The following is a 16519-nucleotide window of genomic DNA, read 5'->3' on the forward strand; positions in this document are numbered from 1 at the left end:
TGGGAAAGGAGAGTCTTTTCAATATATGGTTTTGAAACAGCTGGAAATCCAAGTGCAAATAAACAAACTAAAACAACAACAAAACCAGAATCTCAGTTCCTACTTCATGACATACACAAATTTAATTTCAAATGAATCACAGGCATAAACATAAAAGATAAAATTGTAAAAATTCTAGAAGAAAACATAGAAGAAAATCTTCATAACCTATGTTTGGGTAGGCAAATATTTCTTAAACAAGACACAATAAGCATGGACTATATAAGAAAAGACAAATTTATCTTCATCAAAATTAATGTTCTGCTCTTCAAAAGACACTTACGAAGTTAAAAGGTCAGCCACTAGCAGTTAGAAAAATAGTCATGATACTGACATATGACAAAGGACTAGAATATAAAAAGAACCCTTCCAACTGGATAACAAGGGGAGAAAAAATAAAAATTAACAAACACACCAAAGATTTGAACAGATACTTGATAAAAGAAGATATTCAAATGACCATAAGTACATAACAAGATAGTAAACATCTTTCATCCTCACGAAAATACAAATTAAAACCGCAACCAGCTCCCATTATACACCTACAAGAATGGCTAGAATTAAAAGACTGACAATACCATGTGTTGGCAAAGGCGGGAAGGGGGGGTGACTCATACATTGCCACTTGGATGGTAAAATGGTGCAATTACTTTGGAAACCATTTGGTGGTTTTTTTCTAAAGTTAATCATATACTTAGCAAAACCTCAGTAATTTCAATCACAGGCATTTGCCCAAGAGAAATAGAAATAGAAATTCACAAAAAAGATATTATGTGAATATTTTAAGGTATTATAGCTTTATTCATAATAGCCCCAAATTCAAAATAATCCACATGCTCATCAACTGGTTAACAGATAAGCAAACTGGGGTCTATTCAAACAATGGAATACCACTCAGCAAGAAAAAGGAATGAACTGCTGATAAACACAATGTGAACGAATCCCTAACATTATGCTGAGTGAAAGAAGCAGACATGAGAGAGTACATCCAATATGATTCTATTTATATGATGATCTTGAGCATGTAAAACTAATTAATAGTGATATAAATCAGATAAGTGTTTGCCTGAGGCAAAGCGTATGGGGGGAATCAACTGTAAAGAGCCACGGGAGAAGTTTCTGGAGTGACGGAAATGTTCTGTATCATACTAAAGGGTGGTTATCCTTGTATTTACATTTGTCAAAACTCGTCAAAGTATATACTTCAAATGTGAGCACTGTATTGTATGTCAGTTATACTGGGAGAAATTTTGATTTAAAAATCAAAATCGAAATAAACAGAAACATGCATCCTACTTTACAGTTTATAAGGGCATTTCATTGTTCAGTTCACCTTCTTAATCCCTACCACTGCCTTTTGAAGTAAGCATGCATACAGGCTCCTCTTGTGGAAAAGACACAAAATCATGTGCTCTGTTCACAAGCTCCAGTGTTTTGCTTGGGCCTAGGGTTCTTCCACACACATCCTGGAGGAATGAGACCAGGACGCCACTCCGCCATGCACACAAACTATAAAAGCTGCTTAGGATTCAGCATCTCCTCGGCTTCAGGGAGCGGGTGCTCATAATAATATTGCTTATGCGAAATACTATTTATTTATAAGACCCTGCTATGGGCCAGACATTGCAGTGAGCTCTGTTCGAGCAGTTGTCAGAGCAGGCCTGGAAGGTGGGCGTGACGTTTTCCATACACATGGATGAGGGCAATGAGCCGCAGTGAAGGTAAGGGACTTCCCCAAGTTCACACAGCCAGTAAGTGGCAGAGCTGGGGACCCAGGTCAGATGGAATCAAAACTGCAGCACCTTCCATACATAGCACCACACTGGCTCCATACTTGAGATCTGTGGAGCTGTTTCTTCCCAGCAACTAAGTTACCCAAGGGAGCTGGCTGGGAGTGGTCCTTCAGAGAAGATTAAGTGAGGTTAAAAGAGCTTCAGGGCTGGAATGATGTGCTTCGTACCCCAAGGATCATGCACATGTCAATACGTCTCCTGAGGCAGTAACATGAGTGAACACTGAGCTCCAAAGAAAACAGGGGTGTTACCCTGTGAGGGAACAGGAAGCGGGCACCTGCGCTGATCAGCTGGGTAGCTAAGTACTGATGTGAACACGTTGGGGAGACTTGAGCATGGCCACGCAGGCAGTACACCCTGCTGTGAAGTGATGCTTCCGACAGAAGACCTGGAACCACAGACGCCTTGATGCAAAGTATTATGGGATGGATTTTCATGTTGGGAATAGCCAATGCAGACCCACTTTTCCCTTAAAGAAGAAAAGTTAATGAGGCATCAGAGTGCAGTGGGTTATTACGACAGATTTGGGGCTGAGTGCCAACTCTAACATTTGGTGAAAATGAGTTTAAAGCTAGAGAAGACTAGGCTAAAAATCCTGACTCTGTACATACTACTGTGTTTCCCCAAAATAAGACCTAGCTGGACGATATGCTCTAATGCGTCTTTTGGAGCAAGAATTATATATAATATATAATATAATATAATATCATACAATGTAAGACCGGGTCTTACATATTACTATAAGACTGGGTCTTATCTAATCTAACCTAATCTAATACTGGGTCTGATATTAATTTTTGCTCCAAAAGATACATTAGAGCTGATTGTCTGGTGAGGTCTTATTTTCGGGGAAAGACAGTAGCTGTGCAACCTTGGTTAAGTTACTTCACCTCTCTGAGCCTCCCTCTCCTTAGCTGGCAGATGAAGATAATGGCACCTATTTCCTGGCACTGATACTAAGATGGATGTTTGCAAAGTGCCTATGTCAGTGCCAGGCACTGGGTGAATGTTTGACTCTCTCCTCCTTTGGGTAACCCATCTGGAAGCTGAGGCTTCAACTTTGTCTTGAATCCCTAAACTTCAGCCCTGGCTGTACACTGCACTCACTTGCCTGGAACCCCACCGACCTCCAGGGAATGGAGTCTGCTGGAAGTCAGTCTTCTGCTCCTTCTCTCTCTTTCGCTCTTTCTGAGTATTCTGTTCCTTCTGTACCCCAGGCTTAATATTTGTCCACCCCTTGCTTCTGTATCTCTTGGGTCTTCTCAGACTTTGCCCCAACTTTCTGTCAAGCCAGCCAGAAGGATTCCCTAATGTCTTCTGAAGCTGGAGCTGATGAGAAAGGCAGGGACAAGTTACTGTTCTAATAAAAACAGTCACAAAAGCCCTAGGCGTTTCTGCTGAATCCTCCCCTAACTGGACTTAATAAAAAGCAAACCTGATCAATGTCATGTTCTTGATTAAAATGTGTTTCATTTGCCCTCAAGATAAAGTCCAAAATCCCCAGCATGACCTGCAAAGTCCAGCAGGACATGATTTATGACAGCCTCTCTGACTTCCTCTCACCCACCTCCCCCTCTACCTGCCATAACTAACCCCACCCGCACACCCTACTTTCCAGCAAGATTAAACTAGGGGCACTTCCCAAAGGTCCTGCACTCTTTGTTGCCCCAGGGACTTTGTATATTCTAGTTCTGTTGCCTGGAATTCTTGCCTCCCATTTACCTCAGTGCCCTGTGCCTGGATTGTCGCTATTTTTCATGAATCAGTTTAGTCATCACCACCTGGGAAATAATCTCTGATTCCCAGGGCTGATTCAGGGATCTCTAAGCTTCTGCTATAGGACTAATCACCATCAGTTGGCTTTATATGCCGTTCCCACTAGACTGTGAACACTGTGAGAGTGGGCCTGCCTTTGCACTCCTGTATCCCCAGCACCTACCAGGATACCTGGCATCTGTGAGCGCTTGTAGGATGAATACATGAAACGAACTAAAGCAAGTGAGAAGTGATGAATGACATTTAAGTAGGTTATGTATGGGTCCTGGAAAAGACATCCCCTAGAGGAAAGAAAGCAAAAGTGAGAATTTCTGCAATCAACTTCCTGTGAGATTTCCCAAAGGATCCCAACAAATGTAGCCAACTGCAACCCAAGACCACTGGACCACCCTGGAAAAGCAAAACCTTCTTCTCAGAATTGCATGGGAACCCCTTCCACCCACATTGTGCTCTCAGCTCACTCAGTCTGGAAATGGAGAGTCACATTTTTCGGTCTGTGCTATGTACTGGCCTGCTCCAAAGTTGAAGGCAACAGCATTCTCCAGGCGTAAAGAATGTACCCGGATCCACTGATTAGGAATGTATTTTTAAAGCAAAAGTTTGGGAAGAGTTAAGCAGCCTGGAAACTTTTAGAGATCTGTAGAAAATGGGATTCAGTGCAGAGACCTCCCAGGATGTAGAACTTGTCCCAGGCAGGAATCAAAGTTGTCTCAGATCTAGTAAAAAGATTTCAAGGGGCTTAAGTAATTACCAACGATCTATTTGCAACAGGTCCCCAAAGTAGACACTAAGACTCCTAGGGTCTGTTCTCACGGGAGACCTGCAAATGCAGGCAAATATAAACTTAAATGAGAGAATACCACGGGGTGCCCGGATATAGTTGTACAGAAAGACATCATACCAATTTCTGGCCTGGCTGTCTGATATGGATGTGTCCCTGATGGTTGTCTCCTAGAAGGTCTATTTCTTCATCTCTAAAATGCAGACCCACTGAAACTGTGCCTGCGGTCCCAGGGGACCACAAGCCAGAACAGTTGATCTGACAGTGGGCTGATAGAGCACAGCAGTTGAGAGGTGGTCTCTGAGGTCTGAATACCTGGATTAAACCCTGGCTCCATCACTTGTGTGACTTGTTTTCTTAATCTCCAAGCCTCACTTTTTCACATCTTTAAAACACAAATAACGAGAGAAGGTATGTATAAGAGTAAAGATTCAGCAGAGTGAGAATTCAATATCAAATCCTTGCAAGCTCCAAACACCCAATCAAATCAGGAAGTTTTAACTACCGTTAGTGACATAGGGTGACAATCTTGAGGTGCACAGTCACCACGGACTGACCAGCACAGAACCTCTGCTCAAGTGGTTCACCTGACAACCCTGCAGAAGAACCCTGCAGCTTCGACTAGAGATGGTCACTGATTCGCATTTATTCTCTGTTTCGATCATCAGATATTGACTGAGATTATGTGTGTAGCCGGTGCTGGGCTCAAAGATGAAGGAGGAATGGTCCCAGCCCTTTCTGATCTCACTGATGGGTGGGAGAGTCAGCTTGGAAAAGATGTCATGGCGGAATAAGATTCATCTCATTCCAGTGTGATGAGTCAAGTGAGAGGGGGAGGCAGGGGTTTGGCAGGCCCACAGAGAAGGGGCCTACGGGGTGTGGAAGGCTTTCTGAAGGACATGAGGTGCAAGGGTGCAAGGGGATTCACAAACGAATGAGGAGGCAGAGTTCCCGGGCTGAGGAAGGCACGGGAAGCATGTTCAAAGCAGGAAGGCCAGTCGGGACAAAGGCCCCGAGACGTCACGCAGTTGGGACGGTGGGAACGACCTGGAGATACAAGAGTAATTCACCGTGGCTCCAGGCCAGGTATGAGGGCAGCGAAGAAGCTGGAGCTTGATGGACGTGGAAGCTTATCGGGGTGATCCATGAGCTGAGTGCAGGTTTCTCAACTTTGTCACTATTGACATTTTGGCAGCATGACTGTTTGCTTTGTCCTGTGCATTGTAGGACGTTTAAAAGCGTTCCTGGCTTCTACCACTAATGTCTACATACACACACACTCACACACACACACACACACACACACACTCCCCAATGTGACAAACAAGTATGTCTCCAGACAATGTCAAATGTTCCCTGGCGGGGCAAAATCTCCCGGTTAAGAACAATTGTACTAAACTAAATTTCATGCTGAGTTAGAGAGTCCCACGGTGAGGTGACATGGTTAGGTATGCATTTACTTTAGATAATTTTGGATTAGGAAAATAGCACAAAGACAGCCAATCTGGTTCAGTGGCTACTGCAACAATCTAAGAAAGGGATTATAAGTGACATAGGAATGCTAAAGAAGGGATATTCTTTCTCGAGATGGACAGATATACACACTCGGAGTACATATGCATATGTGTACATATAAAACTAACTATACATTAATAAATAATACTCACATGCATACTGATTGGCTTTATAGGAAAATGGGGGATGGCTAAGGGAGAAGGGGGTGATGCATCTCTACCTCCTCTCCAAGGAAAAACAGGATATTTTTTGAATTGTTTATAATTCTCCAGAAAAATTATAAATGCCACCTGTACTTTAAACTTGATAACACCATTTCACAAACATTAGCTCATGAAATTCTCCTAATAGCCACTGAAATGGGTTTTATAATCCCCCCATTACAAAAGAGGAAACTGAGGTTTAGACAGTTAGTGGTTTACCTCGAGTCCCACAGCCAGTAAATTGTGGAGCACAGACTCACTTCTCGAAGTCCCAGTCCCATTTTCTTTCCACCGTGTCATTAAAGATGTTTCATAAACGTAAGGCTTATGGCATTCTGACTCATCACCGTCAGTTCTATCTGGGAGTTTTAAAACTAACTCCATCTAGTTTTTCAAACAATACATCTCAAGCATGTGATCTCATAAAAATACACAGAGAAGAAAACCACAAAAAGTTCTGGAAAGTTTTACATAACTTAAAAAAAAAAAATCTGCTTCTTTCTTTTTCCCCCCTCTTCATAATGGTGTTAATTAAGAACGTGCTGTCCCCCCCCCCCTTTTTTTCCACTCAGTTCAGGCTATTGTAACGAACTCAGCAGCCCTTCCTGAAGTCCTCACCCCGCTTGTCCCCAGAAATGCTCCAGGTCCCCTAAATGTGATGCCTGGAGTCCATGGGCCACAACCAGGTCACTGAAGGGCAGAGACAAGCAAGCCCTCTACTTAATTTGTTTGAATATCCCCTGTTGCTGACAAATCTTTCTGCTTTATGTTTAGAAGGGGAAAAAACTAAGTGTTCTCTTTTGGCTTGGTGCAAAGTTTACAGCTGATAAATCTGTCTAAATGTTGTTAACAGGTCAAATGCACCTGGGGGCCAAACATGATTTCGCCAGACCCATGAAGAATGTGTGCATTTTCCCCAAGTTGTGCCCGCACATCATTTGTTACACTATTTGAAAGGCTTGGCCAGTGGCTGTACCCAGCCTCACTCCCACTCCGAATTATAAAGCTTGTTCCATTTACAGAGTTTTCCAGCTATTTTAAAGGGGAAGAAAAAAAATCTGGGAGGAACATCAGTATTGTTCTGTACACTGGGCAAGAAACAGAAATGTTACGAAAAGTATTCAAGCTACACAGTTGCTCTCCCCCCTCCCCCCCCCCCATCAATTTGCTTGAGAATTGGACTAAAAGGCAGAGGGTGAATTAGCCACTGGAGGCAAAAAAAATCCAATGTTTATCCAGAACTTTTCATGGGTCTTCAACTAGTTGATTTGCCTGCTTATCTTACTAATTCTCACCACGAGCCCATGAGCGATCACCCCTTTAGCCTCATTTTCTAAAAGGCAATTTGGAGGCTCAGAGAGTATAAAAGACTTGCCCAAGACCACTCGGCAAATGAAATAAGAAGCACTCATCACTCATTCAACCACTTGTTGAGTGTCGGCTTTTGCCAAGCACTACTCTGGGTTCTGAAAATGCATCTGTGAATGAAACAATGGCCTCTGTCCTCATGAAACAGACATTCTAGACAGGGAGACAGCTCATAAACATGACGAATACACACAATCTACAGTATGGTAAAGACAACAAATGCTGCAGTAGTCATTGATGCTGTTCACCACATATTTCCTTGGCTTTCCATGTTTGTAGCTCTAGCAAATGAGTTGTAAGCAGTCTCACGCTGGGCTGGAGCTTGTCATTGCTAGTTTGAGACTCTCCAGGACACTCTCTGTCCCTTACCATGGTGATGGGCAAGGTCCACTCCACCCGCCTGGGTCCCAGGTAAGGGCCACAGATTTCAGCTGCGGGAAAGAGGGGCAAGGCTACATGCATGAGAGAGGTTCAATTGCTACAGATGTAAAGAACGAACATTTAATTGGGAGAACTATGAGGCCGTGCCCTGGAGTTCAAAACCAAAGGTCCCAACAGTCTGGATCCTGGAGTCAGGGGAATCAGGTGTTATGCACCACGTCCTACTACCTGAAGGAGGATGGTATAGTGGGGGGGATGTGGAAGGTGAGTCATGTAGACATGGGTTCAAATCTCAGCTGTACCATTAAACAGCTAAACAAAACCCTGACCTTGAAACGTTAATATTTGAACCTCAGTTTATTTGAAAAATGCAAGGAACAAACTCTTGCTTTATTGCGGTGTCATGTTAAGGCCTAAGTAAGGTGGAGCATGTAAGGTGCAAGTGCTTGGTCCAATGCTCATGAACAATCAGTGTCCCCATTATTCCTCTGTCTCCCTGCCCCACGGGCCTTCTTTGAACATTTTCTCCTTGTTATTAGAAGTCATACGTTGTCTGCATCAGGCTACAAAAGTGACTTTTTCTCAGTCAAAATGGCTGTAATTAGATGGTCTTTCCTTTTAAAGGCCTGGTTTTTGTTTTCCACCCTTTGGTTTCTTTGTTTTGCGTACCTTTTTTTTTTTTTTTTTTTTTTCCTTCTTTTCATTTGTCTTCAGAAAATTATTTACGTGTACACTGTTTAACATTCCAAAGACTGAACATCCTCTTCAAGATTTGTTTTATATTGTATAACAAATAACACTGATTCTCACTTCCTATGACAGCTGCTATACTGCCTTCTCCTCTCTTTGCTTCTCTCTCTCTCTTTCCAAAGAAAAGTGAAGAACACAGCTTCCTAGATCCCCTGCAGTGATTTCTGTCCCATGTATCATCCTCCCTTCTCCTGGGACCCTGTCTGTTGATTAAAATACGTAATTGGATTAAGCAGGTTTATGTCTCCACGTCCTGTTTCCTGTGTAATTTATGTCCTTCACCACACATCAGTAAGAAAAAAAAGAAGTGTCTTCCTGTTCACAGAGAAAAATCAATTATCCTCCCTTCTAAAATGAAATCATATGTATTTATTCGGTGGAAGTCTTTAAAGAAACCAGAAGGATCCCTCTAAAATATTCAGGCCATCTTCACAACCCCCTGGAGTCTGGCTTAATGTTTTACTAACCAAAAGTTTATTGCTTATCTACTAAGCACTAGACATCAAATACAAAGGAAACATGGTCCCTCTCCTCAAGGAGTTCACAGTCTAGAAGAGGAACCAGACATGACACATCTCCTAACGTGTGATTCACACATTGATAAGAGTGTAGCAGTCAGAAGTGGCCCAGAGGAAGGTGTGATGAATGCAGTGGTATTTGGGGCAGAAGTGGGGGGCCTGCAGGGACAAAGAGATGGGGAATAAGGTTGGAGACATCAGCCAGACCAAGTCATAAAGAATTCCAATTCTATGGGAGAAAAAAAGTGGATTTTTCTTGTTTTCCCCAAAGAGCGGAGGGTCAGAAGATTGTGAAACCGGGTCGCGTCCACAGTGATTTGGGATTGGTTCTAATTCAGGAATGTAAGAGAAGAAAAAGAATGGAATTAATTAGATACTGTGCTGGGAAATTAAACACATTATCTCATTTGATTCTCACAACGCCCCAGCAAGCACCTGCTTCACCACAAGTTATTATTATCACACCCATTTTATACCCTAGAAGACCAAGGTTCAGAAACATTAAGTAGGGGAAGGGGCATCACTGCTCTGCTTCCCTCCAGAGCCGGCCACTGGGGACCAGTGGTGTGTATCACTAGAGGCTGGGATGTGCTTACATCCAGCCAGGCAAGCCCAGGTGCCCAATACCTTCCTGATGAACTGGCATGGCAAAGCGTTTCCATGGGCCGGTTAGGGAACCAAAATATGCCCTTAACACATGGGTTGTCTTCCACCAATGTGTCCACTCCAATGGCTCCTATGCCTGTGTTTCCTTAAACCAACAGAAGAAGCTAGATGTCAGGCTAGAAGAACCAATGGTAGGTGGAATAAGATGAACGCCCAGTAAATTGTAAAATTACCAAAGATGGCATATCTCTAGATAAAGGTCTTTATGCCCCTGAAACACCTTTGCTCTCTCCCATTGTTTGGAACTTTGACATTGCTAAAGAAAAACAGTTTCGACCCCAGAAAATCACAAGTGGGCGTACAGTGCTTGTGTGGAAGATGTGTTCAGGAAGCTTTGCTTTGAGACACAGAGAAGCACTTCATGGGGCGGGGGTGGGAGATACAGGGTGAACCACCATCTCATCACCGACTGACCCAACAATGTTTCCCACATCTCGCTCGGCAAAGGAGACACAGGGTGGTTCTGGGGGTTCCAAACAACTCCCCCTGGCAGGCAATGTACTCGGCAGGCTTCCTCTCTGGGGTAGACTACTTGGAAAAGGAGACACCCTCCACCCTTGCTTCTGTGGGGCCAGTCAGGAGGAGTTTACCAATACACTTGGTCTTTGTCCCAAATCCACATTCGCAAAAAGTATGGTGATTTTTATTTTTAGTGGTTTGGTAGCTTTCAGGGTCACCCAGGCCTATCACCCGGTGAGAATGGTCAACAACGGCCAATAACAATGTATATGTTGGGCATACCACAGCCACTAGAGCCAGGACCTGGTTCTCCAGGAACCAACAAACCCACCTTCCCAGAGTACATGTGGAATAAAGAGCTACCGAGCTAGAAACATAAAGCAACTCAGATACATGGCCAAATAATCGCTTTTCAATCTGTTTGGAGGGCGAGGCTTCCTAGAAGGGCCAAGTGGCCCAGGGAAATGTGTGAGGGATGATGGCAGGAGGGCCTATCACTCCTCCTTACAGGTCAGCCTCAATCAGACCCACTTTTATCAGAGTGAATGTAAATCCACTTCTGTTTCTGTTTCCTTGAAAATTATTGCACAAGTTTACCAATGCTTGCCTCCACCATGTTTGGACAGAACTGATTCTTTGGCTCAAGTACTGAAAAGCAGGAATTCCTTGCGTTGCCTGGCACCTTTGGTGTCCCTTTATTCCCCTAGTAACTCTTTGTAACATTCTCATTGAAAAGGACAAATACAGTTGTAATTGGATCTACTCAAATGAGGCACAAAAAGGTTATGTTTTGCCTGGCCAGCCCAGAGAGTCAACATTGGTGTGAAAAAAATCTGAAGCAGGCACCATCCAAGCATCTCATGGTTCCTCTGCCCTTTACACCTTCACCACACACAATCACGAAGAGGAGCCAGTGGTCATAGTGGTATCACCCTTTCGTCTAGAATCTTATCCCATACAAGGATCCTGTGAAATAAGTCTAGTAAAAGTCCCCAGTAACCAAACTGGGTTCCTTTCTGCCATCACTTTTTATTCAGCCACAACCTTCCAAGCCTTTAATAGACATTAGGGTTTAACTTTAAGGTATCTAGTCACTGCTTCATTGTTTTTTCTAAAGTCCACCATGTGAAGCTCCATCCAATTTCCTTGTCACTTCTAAGTTATACCAAGTGAGTCTATTGCCAAATGACAATTATATTAAATAGAAACAGTCTGTACGTAAGATGATTTGATGTGAATAAATAGGCCACTTTCCATGATCCTGTGGGTCTCTGGGTATGCTAAAGTCTTTGGGATGGATGGGCAAGGTGTGTTGAATGAGTGTGCTAGCCCAGGTGAATTCCCACGTCAAGGCCCATACTTCCTACTGCCAGTTCTTGGGCCCAATTCTCCACTGCTGATCTCAAATTGCATATTGTTAATGCATGCCATTAAGATTAATCTTTGCTTAAGCTGTCAGTTCTTATTTACAGACCCAAATTCTCTTTGCTGCAGTTAACGCTAGTTATGAAATCTTCCCTGACTCTGAGGCACTCATGCCACTTTACATTGAGTGGCCTTAATTTAAGGATTGAGTGTGTTTAGAGGGGATTCAGACCCATCTGAGTTCACAATTCATTTAATACAGATGAAAACTCCTTATCATGTAGATTCTGTGAAGAGAGTATTAATAGTGCGGCCCCCAAATTTTACTGCACATAAAATTACAATGTTCTTGGTCAATATGGATGACACAGGGGAAGACCACTACCACTGATGGAATACGTATGATATATGGGCACTGTGTGTGCTCATAGCTTTTATACATTAATTCATTAACAACAACCCTATGAATAAATTAATATTTTCTCCAAATTACAAATAAGGAACATAAATCTTACAGAGATGAAGTAACTTACCCAAAGTCATAAAACTGTTAAGCATAGTAGCTGAAACTAAAAAAAACAAAAACAAGTGGGGATTTCTGTTCTGCTAGGACTCTCACTACAATACATAGAACAAGAAGAGCTGTCCATTTTATTTCTCATTTTCCCAACTAATGATTGCCCGTAAGAATCATGGTCTATGAGTTCACATTGCTTATCACATAATGCTAAGTAGTTGTGTCTCATATACAGATCACGTTTAATCCCAAATGATGTAAACAATTAGGTAGCTGATTCATTAGGATCCATTTTCTCTCATCGCAGGACTAATAATTATTCATTAGTTTCAGCTGAGAGGAGACTGTTTTCACCATGTCAGTCACTCCCATCAAAAAAGTAACTGTGGGTAGGAATTTTCAATAGTGTGTTAGGGGTCTATGCCACTATTTCTATTTCCTAGAGGGAACTTAGGCTCTCTACGCTTACTGAAGATGGACATTCTAGATTCAAGGCTTAAGAGAATTCACAGGTGTCCAACTTAACTATAATGCATACCTATGACTCCTCCACCATGTCAGCAGCAGTTTGGTTAGCTCTTAGCACAGTCGGCACAGGACTGGGATCAGGAGAGAGCAGAGGTATTTTTACCCTAGCCATGGATGTGTAGGATCAAGGGCACCAAAAGGACTTCATAAACACAAGGTCTGGTATAGCACAGATATGCAATCAGTGCTTATGGAAAAGAGGCAAGAAATGAAACGAAGGGAGGGGAAAAAGACGTAGCAGCTTCAGCAGATAAACTTTTCCCTGAAAAACAAAATTCTGCTTCTAATTAAAGATGTTAGACTGGACACACATGTTTAACCCCTGCTCCTTCCTTCCCAAAAGTCTATTTAAATGCCATTAGGCACTATAATGTTTTGTTATTGCTTGTTTTTCTGTCAGTCTTTTTTTTTTTTGCCTGCCTGTCTTTTTTTAAGATGGAAATACACACGGACAAAGAAAACAGACAGGGGCTAAGAGCAACAAAATTTTGGAAGGTGGAAAGTAACTGGGTATGTAGCAATAGACTTAACAGAATCCTAAACTGGAAGAAGATGTAATTTTAAAACAATGAGAAGATCCTGCAAGTTTGCAGAGAAGAAATCCAGTTTTCATATAAATCTTAAATAATTATACTGGCTTCATAGTTCTAAACAGAAATCTTGGAACCAAAAGAAAACTGAGTAATGCCTTCAAAATTCTGAGGGAAAATTATTTCCTACACAGAAGACTATACCCAACCAAGCTATCAATTAAATGTGACGGGACTAGAGCATTAGGAAATAGACCCAATTCCCCAGATCCACTTACTATTCTAATATTGCCTTGGTTCTCTGGTGAACTATGTACAAGTGTACAATAACAGTGCTATTATTATTATAATTTATAATGACAAACAGGAGGGCTGGATAGCTTTTATTTAGCGACCCATAAACTATTTTAGTAGACTTTATGCCTGCCTATATATAATCTTCTGGATTATCTTATTCCAGAATATTTTAATATATGGCTAACAGGAGTCTCAAATTATCACAAGTCTCACTTCATCAGTTCTTATTTAATAAGTGGAATGATAGAAAAGATTATCATGGCCCTGACAGCAACCTGGATATTCATCAGATGTTCCATGTTCCTAGATTTAGGGCTTTGCATATGCTTTTCTGGCTTCCTGCATGAATCTTGTCCCTGCTCTGCAGAAATTGCTGTTTCTCATTCAAGCTTAAATGTCAGCCTCAGCCCTAGGCCTTCCAGAAGTGGGACCACTCCATCTCCACAAGTCAACTGTTACTCTCCAGCCGCCAACACTTCAGACAAGCTCTAATTACGTATTTTATTTATTCATTTATCGGGGTTTTTTTCCTTAACTCTCTCCCTGCTCAAAAGCCATTTCCGGGCAACCAGGGGCCTAGCCTATCCTTTTAACTCTGTGCTTGGTAGGTGCTCAATGAATAGTTATTGAACTTAAAAACCAGTGAGTTTCACAGTGAACGTGATTAGGCAATCTTCTGATCTTTTTGGTTGTATTTCAAAGTAGTTAAAAATGTCAATTACGGCAGCTCTTTGACTTAGTCATTGCAAATGTGCGATTAAGCATGCAATTGAATTTTCAAGGCTACTATACAGATAAGAGCTTCTGTGTCCCAAACCAAGCCTTCCTAAATTCCAAAACTCAGAGCCACAGTTGGTAATTCATCATTCAGTAAGTGCCAGCCATTCTGCCAACACGGGACCTGACAGAGCAGAAAGCAAAGAGATGAGCCAACTATTACTACCATGTAAGGTACTTGGTGTATTTCTCATCCTCAGTAACAATCCTGAAGGATAGTTTTTCTTTTTTCTTTCTTTTTCTTTTTAATCCCATTTTAAGACAAGAAAACAGAGACTCAGAGAAGTGAAGTAACTTGTCTAAGAACACAAAGCAAGTAATCTGAGTGTTGAATGGGAACTCAGGTCTGTCAGTTCTAAAGCTGGTGCTCTTTCCACTATAAAATGTCACTTCTGAGTCTAAATCTGTACCTTTTCACATCCAGAAGATCAAACCACAGTAGCTAAAATTGTGCCAGTATAATAACACAGCCCTTTTATGAAAAAAAACACACCTAGGAAACCAATTTCTTTAGTTTGTCATCAGGAAGTTTAAAGAAATATTTTGTTCATGGAGCACTTACACAATTTTACATAATGACCCTGAGAATCATGTCTCAATCACTGAGGTCTCCACATAAATCAAGAGGGAAAGTGATAAATGTCTTTGAGCTAATAATGCAAAAGTACCAAAGTCTTCAAGGGGTTACAGGTTAGCAGGAAAAGATATGAAACGTAAATGACACTTCATTTACTGTAAGAACAAGGTACAAATGTTCAGAGTAATTTCTTTCCACCGTGAATTCCTAATGAAATGTTGAGATCAATGTCAAGTAGGTTATTGAAACAGATGCCAAAATAAGTCAAATTGAATGAAGTTAGAAGAAACAGAGCCACACGATGCTTTGCCTTTGGTTTCAAAACAAAGATTAACTTCTTTTTCTTTTTTTAAGAGCAATAGTAGTAAGAATTTATTAGTCATGATGAAACAGCCAAATTTTTAAGGTAGAGTTATAGTTTGAAAAGATGTTGAACAAAAACAAAACCAATCTCCCCCTTATAAAAATATTTTTAAAACAACTTTAAAGCTTTCATATTACTTATTTTGATATACCAAGATAATTTATAGAAAAAAACACCTTTATTCATCAGAACATGTCAATTTCCTCTTTTCAAAAGAATCATAATCACATTTTTTCTAATTACAAAAGTACATGTTCAATATTTGAAACTTGAAAAATGAGAAAGAAAACCCTCTCATAATCCCACAAACCATGATAATTTTCCTACAAGTAGAAATATGTTCATCTATTACATAGGTAATATATATTTCATGTTCAGTTTTACAATACTCATAATCTTGTCCCTACTCTGTGCTTTGCAGATTAGCTTTTTCCAGGATGATACAGATTTCATGAAATTATTTTTCTAATTAAGGTGGTTGTTGTTAAACACTTGGTCGTCCATGATTTGATTCATACGCCTCAGAAAATCTTTCTTATAAATACATTTGGAAGTCTTCTGCTGAATACAAGTGTCTTCATACTGAGCACAAAAACAACCTTACTATAAAACCCCACAACCATCTTCCCTCTACCTGTGCGATCGGGGACACCCCCTTGCTGGCCTCGCCCAGAAGGATGTGAGTCGAGCATGTCAAACGTCACTGTTAGTGAAGCCCCCCCTTGCAGGCCCCTTTCAACACCAATTCCTTTTTTCATTGCTTAATAGCCATTTACATAAAAATCTGTTTCAGAATCGCATGTTGCAATCATCTGTGAAGAAGGAGTGGGTGTCAGCCTTGCCCGCTGTTGCCCTAAAGCCAACCCTGAGGCTTCTTCTTCCATATCAACTGCTTCTTGGGGGGTGGGGGAGGGTCACAGCCCTCAGCCTGTGGGGATGTGTGATTGTCCCAAGCCACGGGAAAGAGGGCAGAGGGTACTTCTCATAGCCCACAAGGTCTTGGGCTGAAGAAGTTTCAAAGGATCACTGCGTGGTCCCTGACGTCCTTCACATGGATGCCCAGGTCTGACCTTCCATCTCACACCACCCAGCTCCTCAATGTCACTTTTCCTCCTCCCCCCAAGCCCTGCGCCTGCCACAAATGAGATAGAGAACTCCTTCGAAATTTCTTGTTGGCATAAAATGTACACACTGCTTCATCAAGCCTGCTTTTTGAGGTCTCACAAGCCCATGTTGAAGGTTAAAAAACAAAAAAAGAAAAGCCCACCTGCTGTTTCTGCCCCTTCTGATCCTGTTTCTCCGAGTCAGCGTGAGA

The sequence above is a fragment of the Rhinolophus sinicus genome, linkage group LG04 (genome assembly GCF_036562045.2).
Source record: "Rhinolophus sinicus isolate RSC01 linkage group LG04, ASM3656204v1, whole genome shotgun sequence".
NCBI lineage: Eukaryota > Metazoa > Chordata > Mammalia > Chiroptera > Rhinolophidae > Rhinolophus > Rhinolophus sinicus.